This window comes from Hypanus sabinus, chromosome 23 (assembly GCF_030144855.1).
Source record: "Hypanus sabinus isolate sHypSab1 chromosome 23, sHypSab1.hap1, whole genome shotgun sequence".
Taxonomy (NCBI): domain Eukaryota; kingdom Metazoa; phylum Chordata; class Chondrichthyes; order Myliobatiformes; family Dasyatidae; genus Hypanus; species Hypanus sabinus.
This window is the reverse complement of record NC_082728.1, coordinates 22,560,930-22,577,049: the sequence shown is the minus strand read 5'-3', so window position 1 is coordinate 22,577,049 and position 16,120 is coordinate 22,560,930.

Here is a 16,120-nt window from a genome sequence, read left to right as displayed (position 1 = left end):
CTGTTTGAAAAGGTCTGGAGCTAAATGGAGACAGGCATCAGAGAGCAGGTTACTGGTAATTAATTGCATGGTAGAGCTATTGACAACTCCCATTACTTTGGTAATAATTGAGACAATGCTAATTGGGTAACAATTAGCTGGATTAGGCCTGCTTTATATCAGTAAAGCATACTTGGGAAATTTTCCACATGATGAATGTTAGAATTTCTCTGTAACAACTCAGTTAGTTCAGGAGTGACCCCCATCCCCCACCCCCCCACAACCCTTCAGGTCTAAACCCCTTCATCCTAATCTTGGTGCAGTGTTGCAGTTGAGCCTGAGTGATGACACGTGATTAAATCACTCTGATGATTCTCACTGGACCCTTACTCAGAGGTAACGCTGGGTTGACCGTCACTCTCAATTTTCCTGCATTCCAATGGCCTGTCAGCTCTCAGCATCCAGGTGCATGCCTAGAGGAGGCAGGACTGTGGACCAAAGCCTCAAATCTGTGCCAATGTAAACCAGCGAATGTCAACACTTTCTACAATACAGAAGGGGAAATAATAGAAAATGAACTATAAAAAAGCTGACTACCTTGATATTAATCTTACCAAATTTCAATAAGAAAAAGGCTTACATATCATATTGTAGATCAAGTGATCAAGTATATCCAATGTGCAATTGGATCCTGGATTTCCTTACTTGAACACCACAGTCAGTTTGGATCTGCAAAAACATCTCCACGACCTCCATCAGCACAGGAGCACCACAGGGATGCGTGTTTAGCCCCCTGCTCTACGCGCTTTACACCTATGGCTGTGTGGCTACATACAGCTCCAATGCCATATTCAAGTTTCCTGTTGTTGCTATATCAAAGGTGCCTACAGGAGGGACATTGAAAACTTTGCTGAGTAGTGTAATAACAACAACCTCTTACTCAATGTCAGTAAAACCCTGGAATTGATTGTAGACTTTCAGGAGAGGGAAACCAGAGGTCCATGAGCCAATAATCATCAGAGGATCAGAGGTGGAGAGGGTCAGTAACTTTAAATTCCTGGGTGTCACTATCTCAGAGGACCTATCCTATAACCATATAACCATATAACAATTGCAGCACGGAAACAGGCCATCTCGGCCCTTCTAGTCCATGCCGAACACTTATTCTTACCTAGTCCCACCGACCTGCACTCAGCCCATAACCCTCCATTCCTTTCCCGTCCATATACCTATCCAATTTTTTTTTAATGACAATATCGAACCTGCCTCTACCACTTCTACTGGAAGCTCGTTCCACACAGCTACCACTCTCTGATTAAAGAAGTTCCACCTCGTGTTACCCCTAAACTTCTGCCCCCTAACTCTCAACTCATGTCCTCTTGTTTGAATCTCCCCTACTCTCAATGGAAAAAGCCTATCCACATCAACTCTATCTATCCCACTCATAATTTTAAATGCCTCTATCATCCCCCCTCAACCTTCTATGCTTCAAAGAATAAAGACTTAACTTGTTCAACCTTTCTCTGTAATTTAGATACTGAAACCCAGGTAACATTTTAGTAAATCTCCTCTGCACTCGCTCTATTTTGTTGACATCTTTCCTATAATTCGGTGACCAGAACTGTCCACAATACTCCAAATTTGGCCTTATCAATGCCTTGTACAATTTTAACATTACATCCCAACTCCTATACTCAATGCTCTCATTTATAAAGGCCAGCATACCAAAAGCTTTTTTCACCACCCTATCCACATGAGATTCCACCTTCAGGGAACTATACACCATTATTCCTAGATCACTCTGTTCTACTGCATTCCTCAATGCCCTACCATTTACCATGTATGTCCTATTTTGATTAGTCCTACCAAAGTGTAGCACCTCACACTTATCAGCATTAAACTCCATCTGTCCAGGACCATGATATAAATGTAATTGCGAAGAAAGCACAACAGAACCTCCGCTTTCTCAGGAGTCTGCGCAGATTCGCCATGTCATCAACAACGTGGGCAAACTTCTATAGATGTGTGGAGGAAAATGTGCTAACTGGCTGCATTACTGGTATACTAACGCCAATGCCTTTGAGCAGAAAATCCTACAACTGTAGTGGGTTCAGCCCAGTACATCACAGGTAAAACACTCCTAATCATTGAGCATATCTACATGAAACATTGCCATAGAAAAGCAGCATCCATCAGCAAAGATCCTCACCACCCAGGCCATGCTCTTTTCTCGTTGCTGCCAACAGGTAGAAGGAGCCTCAGGACTCACACCACCAGGTTCAAGAACAGTTACTACCCCTCAACCATCAGGCTCTTGAACAAAATACACTCATTCTGTTTCTGCAGTTCCCGCTACCAATGGTCTCACTTTAAGGACTCTTTATCTCATTATTTATTGCTATTTATTTACATATGCCCCTGCGCAGTTTGTTGTTCATTGATCCTGTTTATAATTACTGTTCTACAGATTTGCTAAGCATTCCCACAGGAAAACGAACCCCTGGGTTGTATGTAGTGACATGCATATACCCTAATAATAAATTTTACTTTGGACTTTGAACTTTGAAGTGGATAGCCAGAGGCTTTTTCTTAGGTAGAAAAGGGGCATGATTTTAAGGTGATTGGAGGAAAGTGTAGGGGGATGTTAGAGGTAAATTCTTTATACAGGGAGTGACGAGTGCATGGAACACCCAGCTAATAGTCGCGGTACAGACAATACATTAGCAGAATTTAAGAAACTCTTAGACAGGCATATGGATTCTAGGAAAAAATGTAAGAGAGGGTTAGATTGATCTTGGAGTAGGTTAAAAGGTCGGCACAAGGTGTGGGCTGAAGGGTTTGTACTGTGTTCTATGTTCTATATTACCACTTCCAAATGTAGGTAACATCTTGAAAGGATTGTGAGAGGGATCTTAATGATAAAGATTATCATTTAGCTGAGTCGAAGGATGCCCAAATCTGCAGAAGAATTCAGAAGACCAGAGAGGGTGGAGGCAATATAGCAAGAGCTGGACTGTGACCAGGAGAAAGAGGCTCATTCTCAACACGTGATGAATTATGTCAGCAATAATTGGTCCTCTGACTCTACAGCTGGGGAAGTGAGATTTTGGGAATGTTTTTCCCTTTTTTAGACAAACTCTGGTGCTTGCCTGCTGTAAGCTCTGGAGGGTGATGAGGAAGCAGCATGAATCATCCCAGCACTTCAACTTTTCGTAGAGCTACAGCAGAATTTTACTTCTGTATTAAATATGAATGAACTGCTTCTGGGAACACGATTTTGAGAAGTCTCTGTTTGCTAGCTAAGACGTAGCTGTTAATCTGCATCTCTATCCTACCACTAATACAGCGGGTTTGAACCAAGCTAAAAACAAATCAAGTACTGTGCAGTTGCAAAGTTTTTGAAAGTTACAGATAAGATAACTACATATGATACTATTTAGTAATATTAGTTATTTACTTATTTCTTTCAGATGGGTCTGATTGTATTTTCATTGAAATTAGAATTGGCCAGATTGCACATTCCTTTAATATTTTGCAAAAGATTTGTCATTTAATGAACACTTTCTATCATTTGTTTGGCAACATCAGGTGCCCATTTGAAGAAGTCTGACACAGGCCAGCACACTTCAACATTTTGAAGCTTTAGAAAGCTTGATTGCACAAAAATCTGTTGACTCGATCATGTGGTGCTGAGCTGATCACAACTGTTCTCACTGGCTGAGTGTAACAGACCCCAGCATTTCCACGAGATATTCTCCGTGTCTTGGCAAATACCTACAGCTTCAATCCACAACACAGAAATGCACCATTTGCTCACTTGGAGGACTGATTGACCATCACACACACACACACACACACACACACACACACACACACACACACACACACACACACACACACAAAATCATTAGCTATAAAACACACACAAAATACTGGAGGAGCTCAGCATTTTGTGACAAAAGAGAAAACCTGCAGATGCTGGAAATCCGAGTAACACACACAAAATGCTGCAGGAACTCAGCAGGCCAGGCAGCATCGATGGAAAAGAGTAAACAGTTGACGTTTCGGGCCCAGATGTTTCGGCAGGACTCAGGCTCGAGACGTCGACTGGACTTTTTTTCCGAGATGCTGCCCGGCCTGCTGAGCTCCTTCAGCATTTTGTGTGTGTTCCTCAAGATTTCCAGCATTTGCGGAATCTCTTGTGTTTATTCATTAGCTGTAAACTTTTGATCACATCTCAAGATTGTGAGAAGAACTCTGTAGCAGATATTCTCTCCATCATTACATGGAGATGGTTCTGTTACAGTCAGGAAAGAGTTGTTTCCAGAGTAGAGCCATATTAAATGAGATTATAAGTCCAACTACCAACTAACAAGGAACAGTGCCATAACCAGCGTAGTCATTTAGGCTTCATGTGGGAAGTGAGACTCAACTTGTGATAAAGCAGAGAAAAGGCTGAGAGGTTCAAGTTCAGATTCAGCTTCAGGTTTATTTATTTACCACGTGTGCATCGAATTATGCAGTAAAATCAGTCATTTGCATTCACAACCGACACAACGTAAGAACGTTCTGGTGGCCGACCGCATATGCCGCCTCACATTCCAGCACCAACGTAGCATGGCCACAATGCTGGGCCAAGCAACACAGTCCATAACAAAGCAGAACACAACAACCAACAAAGCAGCTGCAGCAAAACCCAGGCCCGTTCCTAACACCAAGAAATAACTAAGTGTGACCCTCAACCTCAACAGGGACGCAGACCAGCACCATCTTGACCCGAGGTTCTAGGAGCAAACATCACCAGTATCCTGCCCTGGTCCAACCTCGTAGATGCCAATGCCAAGAAAGCACACCAACACGTCCACTTCCTCTGCTAGCTAAAGAAATTTGACAAGTCCCTATTGGCCTTTACCAATTTTTATAGATACACGATAGGAAGCATCCTATCCAGATGTATCACAACTTGATTATTTGACAATTGTCCTAATTGAGACCTCAAGGAACTACAGAGGACAGTGGACATACAGTAGTTAAATACATCATGGAAAACCATCTCCCCTCCATGTATTCTCTCTACCCTCCTTTGCGTCACAACTGTAGATTGCAGGGGAGTCCGGGCGTTCTCGCAGTTGGGCAGCTGAAGGAAGACACCAATCACACATGTGAGGATGCACGCATTCCAGCCGATTAGGGTTTCTTTGTAATTGGGTTTCAGCACAAAATGTAGACAATATTCTTTTCCATAGATGCTGCCTTGCCTGCTGAGTTCCTCCAGCATTTTGTGTGTGTTAACTCTCTTCCTCTTTGTTTCTGTCTCGTCAAGTCCTGGTCGAAGCACAGCGACGACAACACTCTCTGCTCACCTTAGTCCATATTCCAGGAAAGAAGATTAGTGATTTCAATATAGGTATTTGTTAGTCTCGAGAGACCATGGATTTGCACCTTTCCAGAGCGCAGAGTTGTATGGGAGACCAGCAGTTGCCCAAGCTGCAAGTCTTCCCTCTCCATGCCACCAATGTCATCCAAGGGAAGGGCATTAGGACCCATACAGCTTGGCATCGGTGTCGTCGCAGAGCAATGTGTGGTTAAGTGCCTTGCTCAAGAACACAACACGCTGCCTTGGCTGAGGCTCGAACTAGCAACCTTCAGATCACTAGACCAATGCCTTAATCACTTGGCCACGCCACTGTGAAAGAAGCAGTATTAATTTAGTTCTAAGTTACTGCTTTTGAGACACAGTGATGACATTACTTTTTAGTTCATTTGAGAGCTTTTAGTTTGTGGCCCTGTTGGCCTAGCATTTATTATTTTCCTTTGCTGTTATGAAAACTCAGTGAACTGTTCATTCCGTGTCTCTCCCTCTGCGTGTGGGTCATCACTGAACTCCTGTTACCCTGCCTCAGTAAAGCAGTCAACTTAATCATATTCCTCTCCCTGCTTGGACAGTCTCTCTTCTCCCCTCCCCCTCCCATCAGGCAGAAAGTACAAAACCCTGAAAGCAAGCTCCATCAGGCACAAGGACGGCCTGTATCCCACTGTTATAAGAATATTGAAAGATCCCCTAGTATGATAAGATGGACTTTTAACCTAACAATCTATCTCTTCATGGTTTTGCACCTGTACTGCATTTTCTGTAATTATAACATTACAGTCTGAACTTTGCTTTCGTTTTCCCCCTGTACAACTTTGATATATTGAGGTGATGAAATGATCTGAATGGAGAGTGTGCAAAGAAAAGCTTTACACGGTGCCTTGGTGCATGTGACAATAATACCAATTTAACCTATTACATTTATGCAGCTTATTCAAAATAACTGTATTATCAGGTCCACTTCCCCCTTTTTGCCCTGAAGTCCCGCAAGCATTTTATGATTTATGTATTTGATATTACTGTATCATATTTTATGTTTTACATTTTTATAATTTTGTTAACTATGTTAATATTGTTAGTTAACTAGAATCAAATTGTGCCCGCTGATGACAGTTCATACCTGAGATGCTCGTACCAGACTGTCCCACAGATGGGAATTACCCACGTTCCCTTGACACAATGTGTTATCGTGTTTGTGGGGTCATGTGGAGACCCAACTGGAGAATGTAACTAAACAGATTCTGAGCTGGGAAATGTGAGCAGGAATGTCCCACAGACTGCGGTGGAGGGCAAGTCCATGTGTATATTTAAGGCAGAGTTTGAACATTTCCTGATCAGTCAGGGCATCAAAAGATATGGCGAGAAGGCAGGTGTACTGGGTTGAGTGGGATGTGGGATCAGCTATCATATTTGGTCTTATTAAGGCACTCCTAAAACATGGAAAAACTTGCCACATTTTTATTGTCTAAGGAAACACAATAGTGGGAAGCTTTACCAAAATCTAATGGAACTGACTGACTGCAATGACTACTTTGTTGGTTCTTTAGAGTTTTCAAATTCTGCTTAACTTCAAACCTCGCCCATCATCTTGAGATAGACATAGTCGGATCTTTGTCTGGTAAAGTCCAGAGGGTAATGGGGCCAAGGTAGGTAGATTGAGTTTGTGCTCAAATCAGTCAGAGTCATGGTGTCATTGAGTTCTACAGAATGGAAACAAACCCTTCGGCCAAACTCGTCCAAGCTGAACAAGTTGCCTAACAGGGCTAGTCCCAAGCTTGGCCCATATCCCGCTAAACCAGGAGCTCCCAACCTTTTTTATGCCATGGACCAATACCATTTAGTAAGGGGTCTGTGGATCCCAGGTTGGGAACCCTTGCTCTAGACCTTTCCCATCCATGCACCTGTTCAAAGCCCTTTTAAATATCATAATTGTACCCCCTTCTATCACTTCCTCTGGCAACTCATTCCATATTCTCTCCACTCTCAGTGTGGAACATTTGCCCCTCAGGTCCCTCCTAAATTTTCTCCTCACTTTAAATCTTTGCCTTCCTGTTTTGGACTACTCTACGTTAGGGAAAAAATCAGCTATTCATCTTATCTCTGCCCCTCTTGGATTTTATAAATGTCCAGAAAAGCACCCCCTCAGCCAGGGACAAGGTCCCAGCCTAACCAACCTCTCCTTATAGAAAGCATTCTTCTAGGGTGCATCACAACCTGGTACGGAAGTTGTCCTGCCCAAGACCGAAAGAAGCTGCAGAAGATCGTGAACCTAGCCCAGCACATCACACAAATCAATCTTCCATCCTTGGACTCACTTTACATCGCACGCTGACGGAGCAGTGCTGCCAGGAAAATCAAGGATAAGTCCCACCCAGCCAACACATTTTTTGTCCCTCTTCCCTCCAGGAGAAGGTTCAGGAGCTTGAAAACTCGTACGGCCAGATTTGGGAACAGCTTCTTTCCAACTGTGATAAGACTGCTGAACGGATCCTGACCCAGATCTGGGCCGTACCTTCCAAATATCCGGACCTGATTTACACTACCGTACTTTCCCTTTTCTATTTTCTAATTATGATTTATAATTTAAATTTTTATTATATTTACTTTGATTTGTATTTCTGGGAGCGCGAAGCGCAGAAACAAATATCACTGTGATGATTGTATGCTCTAGCATCAATTGTTTGGTGACAATAAAGTATTTGTATTTATAACCCAAGGTTTCCCTTCCCAGTATAATCTTTGTCAATCTCTTAAATTAACCAGGGGCATAACAGATTAAATGGGCTGGAGAGCCTAAACCTGTTCCTACGTTCCTCAAGACAAAACCTAAGGTTCTTAGTTAAACTGACAGGATAGTCACAATTATAAGTTTGCCATTGGCTATGTCCAGCAATTTCACGAGCCACTGTAAGACTGAGATGTCCATGCACTCCAAGCTGATCCCAATCATAAGAATGCTCAAATGTTCTCCTGGTTTAATGGTGGAGAGGTTGGGAGAATAACCAGCATTACTGCTATTCATTTCTACCCTGCAAATGCTGCAGACCTGATTATCAGATATCATAAATCCATCTGATCTTCATGTCATCTCCTTCTGATGCCCCGCCTCCTTTCCTTTCTCCTACTGCCCACTCTCCTCTCCTATCAGATCCCTTCTTTTTCAGCCTTTTACCTTTTTCCACCTATCACCACTCAGCTGCACATGTCATCCCCTCCCCCTCACCCTACCTCCCCCCTCAGCAAGTTTCACCTATCATCTGCCAGCTTGTACTTCTTCCCTTCCCCCCTGCTTTTTATTCTAGTTTCTCCCCCTTTCCTTTCCTGTCCCAATGGTGGTTCTCAGCACAAAAGGTCGACTATTTATTCCCCTCCATAGATACTGCCTGATTTGCTGGATTCCTCTAGCCTGATGTGTGTTCTATCAGATGTCATAGTAAGGCAAAGTTCCAAAAGGGCCATTCATTTTCCCCAGCAATGAGCCAACATCCACAGACATATACAAGGGAAAGCAAAAGCTTACTGGCAAGGCATAAAGAAAGGAACTTTGCCTGAGGAAGACTTAATTCTCAAGTAACACAGATAAAACACTGGAAGAAATCAGCAGGTCAGGCAGAAAAGAGTAAACAGTTGATGTTTCGGACTGAGACCCTTCTTCAGGACTGAGAAGAAAGGGGAAAGATGCCGGAATAAAAAGGCAGGGGTTGTGGGGGGGTGGGGGGGAGAGGCTAGCTGGAAGGTTCTTCCCCCTTCCTTCTCAGTCCTGAAGAAGGGTCTTGGCCTGAAACATTGACTTTTTACTCTTTTCCATAGATGCTGCCTGACCTATTGGGTATCTCCAGCGTTTTGTGTGTGTCGCTTTGGATTTCCCGCATCTGCAGACTTTCTTGTGTTTGTTAATTCTCAAGTGCTACATCTAATTGGCCGAGTGTTCATGACTGAAAAATCCACAGGATGAACACATGGCACAGCTCCTACAGGGGCACCAGGAATCTGTGCCAGCAGGGTTCCAGTTGACAGAAACGTAGTTGTTTCAAGTTAGGACGAATGGTGTGTAGATGTGGAGCTGGAGCAGTGTCTGAACCTACATGTTACAGCCAAAACATTGTAATCTGGCCATGTGTGGAAGGAGTTGTGTCATTTCAAGACCAGAACTGCACCAGTATTTTCACAACATGACAGATCTAATTCGAAGAGTCACACTTCTCTATTCTTAGTGAACCCATTGACTCAGTCAATATTTTACTTGAATTGGCAAATGTCCATTAGAGAGTATGTCATTATGAGGGAAGGTTGAGCAAGCTAGGACTTTTCTCCATGGAGCAAAGAAGGATGAGAGGTGACTTGCTAGAGGTGTATAAGATGATGACAGGCATAGATACTGCGGGACAGTCAGCACTTCTTCCCACTGCAGAAATGGCTGATACAGGAGGACATAATGTTAAGGTGATCGGAGGAAAGTATGGGGGGAATGCCAGAGGCAATTTTTTTTATGTGTACTGAGAATAGTGGGTGCATGGAAGGCACTGCCAAGGATGTGAGTAGATGCAGTTACACTAGAGACATTTTGGACTCTTAGATGAAAGAAAAATTGAGGGCTACGAGGGAGGGTAGGATTAGATTGATCTTGGAGTAGGTTAAAAGGCAGGTATAACATTGTGGGCCAAAGGGCCTGTACTGCGCTGTAATTTTCTATATTCTATGCATGTGGATTTCAGATTTTCAGTTGAAACTCCCAAGTCAATCGTGAACGAAATTCAGTCTGAACTTTATAATGAAGGTCATTGAACAAGATCCCCCCTCCCCACCCCAGACATTAGGCTCTGGCACCAAAGGGGATAACTTCATTCAACTTCACTTGCCCATCATTGAAGTGTTCCCACAACCAATGGACTCACTCTCAAGGGCTCTTCATCTCATTTTCTCGGTATTTATTAATATTATTTCTTTCTTTTTGTATTTGCACAGTTTGTTATGTTTAGCACACTGCTTGAACACCCAAGTTGCTTTTCATTGATTCTATTATGGTTATTATTCTGCTGTGAATTTATTGAGTATACCTGCAAGAAAATGAATATGGTAAGTGAAACGAAAGCAAAAAGGGTTGATAACGGTAGCATGTATGTAGTCGTAGTAGTCATGCCTTGTGGTGCATCCGGTGGCAACATTGCATTTTTGTCTGTTCCCTACAAAGCACAACCCAGGACCAATGGAAAGCATGCAAGGAGCCAGCCAGATTCGAACAAGGCAAGTCCAGTGCTGATGCTACTACACCCCCGGCCAGCTTAAACATATATGTACTTTGATAATAAATTTATAATGCATTTGATAATAAATATATTTGATTATAAATTCTTTGAACTTTGAACATTGAAAGTGAACTGGTTATTTCCACCTGACCCTGGACAAGCCGCACCAATTATCATCCAGTATTGCCAATTAAGACAACTCACCCGAGGGAGTGATAAGCATGGGTGGAGAGAGTGGGATGGCGTTAAACTGGCAATAGATTGGCAGACAAGAGCACTGGTGAGCTGCCAATGTTCACAGCCGCTGCAAGTGGGCAGACGATTTGGGGAAGCAGGAAAATAAGGCTGGGCTTCAGAATCAGGTTCATATTCACCACCATGAAGTTTGTTAGCAGCAGTAGCACTTTAATGCAATGCATGATAATGTAGAAAGAAAAAGAATAAGTAATCCAATTACAGTAAGTATATATATGTAGATTAAATAGTTAGATTAAAAATAGTACACAACAGAAATAATATGAAAAAAAGTGAGGTAGAGTTTATGGGTACACGTTCCATTTAGGAATCGTATGGCAGAGGGGAAGAAGCTGTTCCTGAATTGCTGACTGTGTGCTTTCACGCTTCTGCACCTCCTTCCTGATGGTAACAGTGAGAAGAGGGGATGTCCTGGGTGATGGAGGTCTTTAACAATGGACACTATCTTTCTGAGGCACTGCTCCTTGGAGATATCTTGGATACTAGATATCCAAGATGGAGCTGACTAATTTTACAACTTTCTGTAGCTTCTTTCAGACCTCTGCGACAGTCCCCCACATACCAGACAGTGATGCAGCCTGTCAGAATGCTCTCCACAGTATATCTATAGAAGTTTTTGAGTGTTTTAGGTGACAAACCAAATCTCTTCAAACTTCAAATGAAATATAGCTCCTGTCTTACCTTCTTTATAACTGCATCAATATGTTGGGACCAGGTTAGATCCTCAGAGATTTTGAGGCCCATTCTGAGATTCCTGACATGAGTCTTACCTGGAGGTTTAGGAGGTAACTGCAATAAGACAGGAAGGCAAACTGATGTGACAGAGAATGGGGATTGGTGGGGTTTGGGAACCGACAAAGAGATCTAAATGGGATAAGCAAGGATATGGAGGTGAGTGGGCCTAGTCAGGGAAATTACTGGGATAGAGTCGAAGAGAAGATATCAGGATGGGGTGGGAATGGGGAGTGGATTGGAATGTGAGGGTGGGAAAGAGGAAGTAGGGGATTGAGATAGGTTCAGGAAGCAGGTGGAGAGAGGTCTGTGACAGTGGCAAAATCTGTATTTTCTTTCTAAAGTGGACCCAGGTCCAGGCAAATGCACTGAATTGCCAAAGAGTGCCCTAAAAAATCCAGCATGAAACAATCTTGCAGCGTTAGTCCCACAGTTTCAATGAGATCTGGTGTTACCTTACCAGGTGGAAACTGGGTCTGGTCACCTTGTCGAGCTCCATTGCCACTCCAAAGATGCATACACATTGTGGTGTTCCCATGTGTCAACAAAATGGTGTAATCATTTTGATCTGTATGCATAGTGTGTAAGACAAGATTTTCACTGCATCCTGGTACATGTGACACGAATAAACCAATATCAATAATGTTTGAGTTCCTCCCCTTTTTCGTGTTATTATTAATCACAACCATTCATCCATACCAGCTGCGTTTAACTCTATCTGCTTTCATTTCACGTTAATGTAGTGGCTGTAACAAAGGGAAGCCATTTGCTGGAGCTCCCTGCCAATTGTTTTTGCAATGAAGTACAAGCGGTATCACACCAGCCAAATCCAAGTAAACAGTGTAACATTACAGACGTTACATCCATGAGGAGATCTGGATAGCGGTAGGGAATTCAGTGGTCTCACAGCTGAGGGAAACCGTTATCAGTTTTGAGAATGCGTTAAAACAACCTAATGCATGGAATTGTTCTGCATGATTTATTCTAATATACATTTTTATTATGAATTACATTTATTGTGTATTAAAAAAACATTTTGTAAGGTAATACTGCAAACTGGCACAGTCCAGGCAAGAGGAGAAGGTGTTAAAGAAGCTCGGTGCAGCCAATGCTAAGGCTTTGTGTGAAGGACCACAGTTTAGTCTCCTTCTGAAACTGTGGTACACTGTGAAATGCGTATCCATCACCTCAGGGAGTCTTATGAGGGACAATGGCGCTTTGTATAGTTGTGTTTCTCTTTGAAGTTTACTTGATTGAATGTACTGACCACAAATCTAAGAGCTTTCTGCACAGCTTCTTCATTCGTACATACTTATTATGATGAATAAAGTCTATTTTTGAAATAAAAAACATTTATTGCCAACACTACATTTTTCCTAAGCCCAAGAGATTCTGCAGATGCTGGAAATTTTGAGCAACACTCACAAAAGGCTGGAGGATTTCAGCAAGTCAGGCAGAATCTACGAAGGGGAATAAACAATCGATGTTGAGTCATGATGAAGGATCGCAGCCCAAAATGTCAACTGTTCATCCCCCTTCCATAGATGCTGCCTGCCTTGCTGGGATCCACCAACATTTTTTGTATGTCATCAGTTTTTCCTATATGGAGTGTCTTGCCAGGATGTTTCTGAGGATAGTTAAGAATCAAACAGTTTGCAATGGCCCTTGCTCTGCTGTCATATGCAAGCCAGACTGAGTAAGGATAACAGATCACCTTCTCCAGAATAGATCACTATGTGAATTCAGAATTCCCTGAGATATGAAGAAGAGTAGATAAATTTCTGAGCTTTAGGAGCTGGGACAAGGAGTTGGTTGCAGAATTATGTCTCTCTTTTTTGGCTTAATTTTTCCATGAAGTTACGAATGCAATTTCCAAGAAGTCTGACAGGAATTTGTTTGGACAAAAAGCTATCGTTAAAGATGTCGGTCACTAGCTTCTCTCCACAGATGATAATGCAGTCTTTGCAGAAATGCCTATTTTAGTTTCAGCCATTTGCTAAACATTACCACATGGCTGAAACTTGCTTGCCGTTCCACCTTTTTTGCAGATGCCCGGAGATATCAGATTACCTGTCTTTGATACTGTAGAGGCAAAACATGAGCTCCAAAACAGAATATGCTTCAGCAGATAGAAGTACAGAAATAGGAACTGATAACGTTCAGCCTTTCTTTCAGTAGGTGCCAAACACAGTGAATTGAGAAATGCCCCATCATCCAGAAAGTTTTTTGAATGATTATATTGTAAGACCTATAGTAAATCAGAAATAGTCAGCATTAAGATTAAAATGGTATTGTGGAGTGTGATGCTACAAACTTTACGGTAGTGTTAGAGAACTTCAAAACTCTAGAAAACTTCATTTACATTACCTTTATAATTCCACTAGAATGGATTGCATTTAATCCACACCACAGTTCTATGAAGAGTCATTAAGTCATAGAGCATTGCAGCACAGAAGAAGGCCTTTCAATCCAAATAGTCGATGCCAAACTGATATTCTACCTTCGCTGTGGAAGGAATTGTTGACAGTATGGGTCAGAAACCCTGCAGGTAGCTTGTAACTCTGATTCCAGCTTCTGGAAGCTTCCATCAGAATAAATATTAGCTTTATTTGTCACATCCTCCTAGAGGACCACATCCTTGTCGTGGTTTGGAGGCCAGTGTGCCTCAATGACCCAGACAGCTATGTTGGCTGGAGACTGGCCCCTGGTAGGGTCACTCATGCCAAGCAGGTCAAAGGGTAGAGGCCAGACTGAGTGGTCCATTGGTCCTCCAGGAACGGGGGTTCAGCTCAGGGTCAACAAAACTTACTGGTAAAACAAAATTATTACAGAAACAGCAATTAAGAATCCTTCTACATCTGAGTGGCCAAGGACAGATAGGGGTGAAGAACTTTCATTCTTGTCCTAAACACCAGTGGTGTAACGGGCAGTAAGTATGTAAATTATTTGTCACACATATGTCAAAACTAGAAGAGACCTGAGGCAAACGAAGAACACAACAACAGGAGCTGCTGCAGAGAGAACAGCAAGAAGATCAGGAAAAACATGATTAAGGCCAAGGAGAGGCAGTGTACAGAGACAGAAGATAGCTTGAACAAGAACAACTGCAGGCGAGCACTTCAAATTGTGAAGGACCTCACTAAACAGAGGCAGTCACACGTCAGCACCATCCAAGACAAAGAAGGGAAATGTCTTGCAGAAGATGAAGACATTCTCAGCAGATGGACTATTGTTCAGACCTTTATCACCATCAGAGCCAAGGAGACCCCAGTCTCCTCAAACAATGATGACTTTCCAATTCTGCAGGAAGAAGTAGAACCGTATGATCGCTGAAGAATGGGAAAGCTGCAGAAATCGACCACATCCTGGCTGAGCTGATAAAACATGGAGGAGACAGTGATAGACATCCTCACCAATATCTTTAACAAAATCTGGCAGACTGGGGAAAGGCCAGCACCGTGGACAAAATTACTCATCATCACTCACAAGAAAGGCAGCTTACAGCAATGCCAGAATTAGAGAGCCATAAGTCTGATCAGCCATGCAAGCAAAGTGATGTTAAAGTCATCTTGAAGAGACTGAAATGACAGCAGAAGAGATAATCGCCGAAGAGCAGGCTGGATTCAGAAGTGGAGGAACAGATATTCAACCTCCGAGCACTGTGTGAGAAATACAACCAACATCAACAGGCCATCTTCCACGTGTCCGTGGACTTCAAGAAGGCATTCGATAGGGTGTGGCTTGATCCCCTCTGTGCCACAATGAAGTGATTCAACATGGGCTGGAAGCTGATCCAGACCATCAAGCAGCTCTGCACCCAAACTAGCAGTGTGGCACAGTTTGTTCCCCACATCACCTGGAGTCCGACAAGGCTGCCTTCTTTCACCCATGCTGTTCAACGTTTTCCTGGAACAAATAATGACAGGTGCCCCGGATGACCACAGCATCGGAGACAGATCCTAACCACCCTCAGAATCGCCAATGACCTTGATTGTCGGGCAGGAAGACAGGATGAACTGGCTGTGGACTGCCTGGATGATACGTCTACCAGATACGGCACGGAGACCAGCACAGAGAAAACCAAACTGATGAGGAACAGTGAGGATCCAATCACGACAAAAACCACAGTCAGTGGACAAGAATTGGAGGCAGTCAAACGGTCCAAGTATCTTGGCGCCATTATCAACCAAGGACAAGGCCTGAAGTACTTGCAAGGATAGCACAAACAACAACAACACTAGCTAAACTAATACCAATCTGGAGAGAGAATAACATCATTCTCAGATGCAAGTTGAAACTCCTGCCTGCCCATGTGCTCTCCATTTTCTTGTATACATACGAATCAGAGTCTTTGACAGCAGAACTGCAAAAGAAGATCCAGGCAGTAGAAACGAGATACTTCAGAAGAGTCCTCGGCATCTCCTATGCAGACCATGTCTCAAACGATGAAGTACAATGAACCATCACCCAGCACATGAGACACTAAGAAGGTCTACTATCCACAGTAAAGAGAAAACTGAGATGGCAGGGTCACATA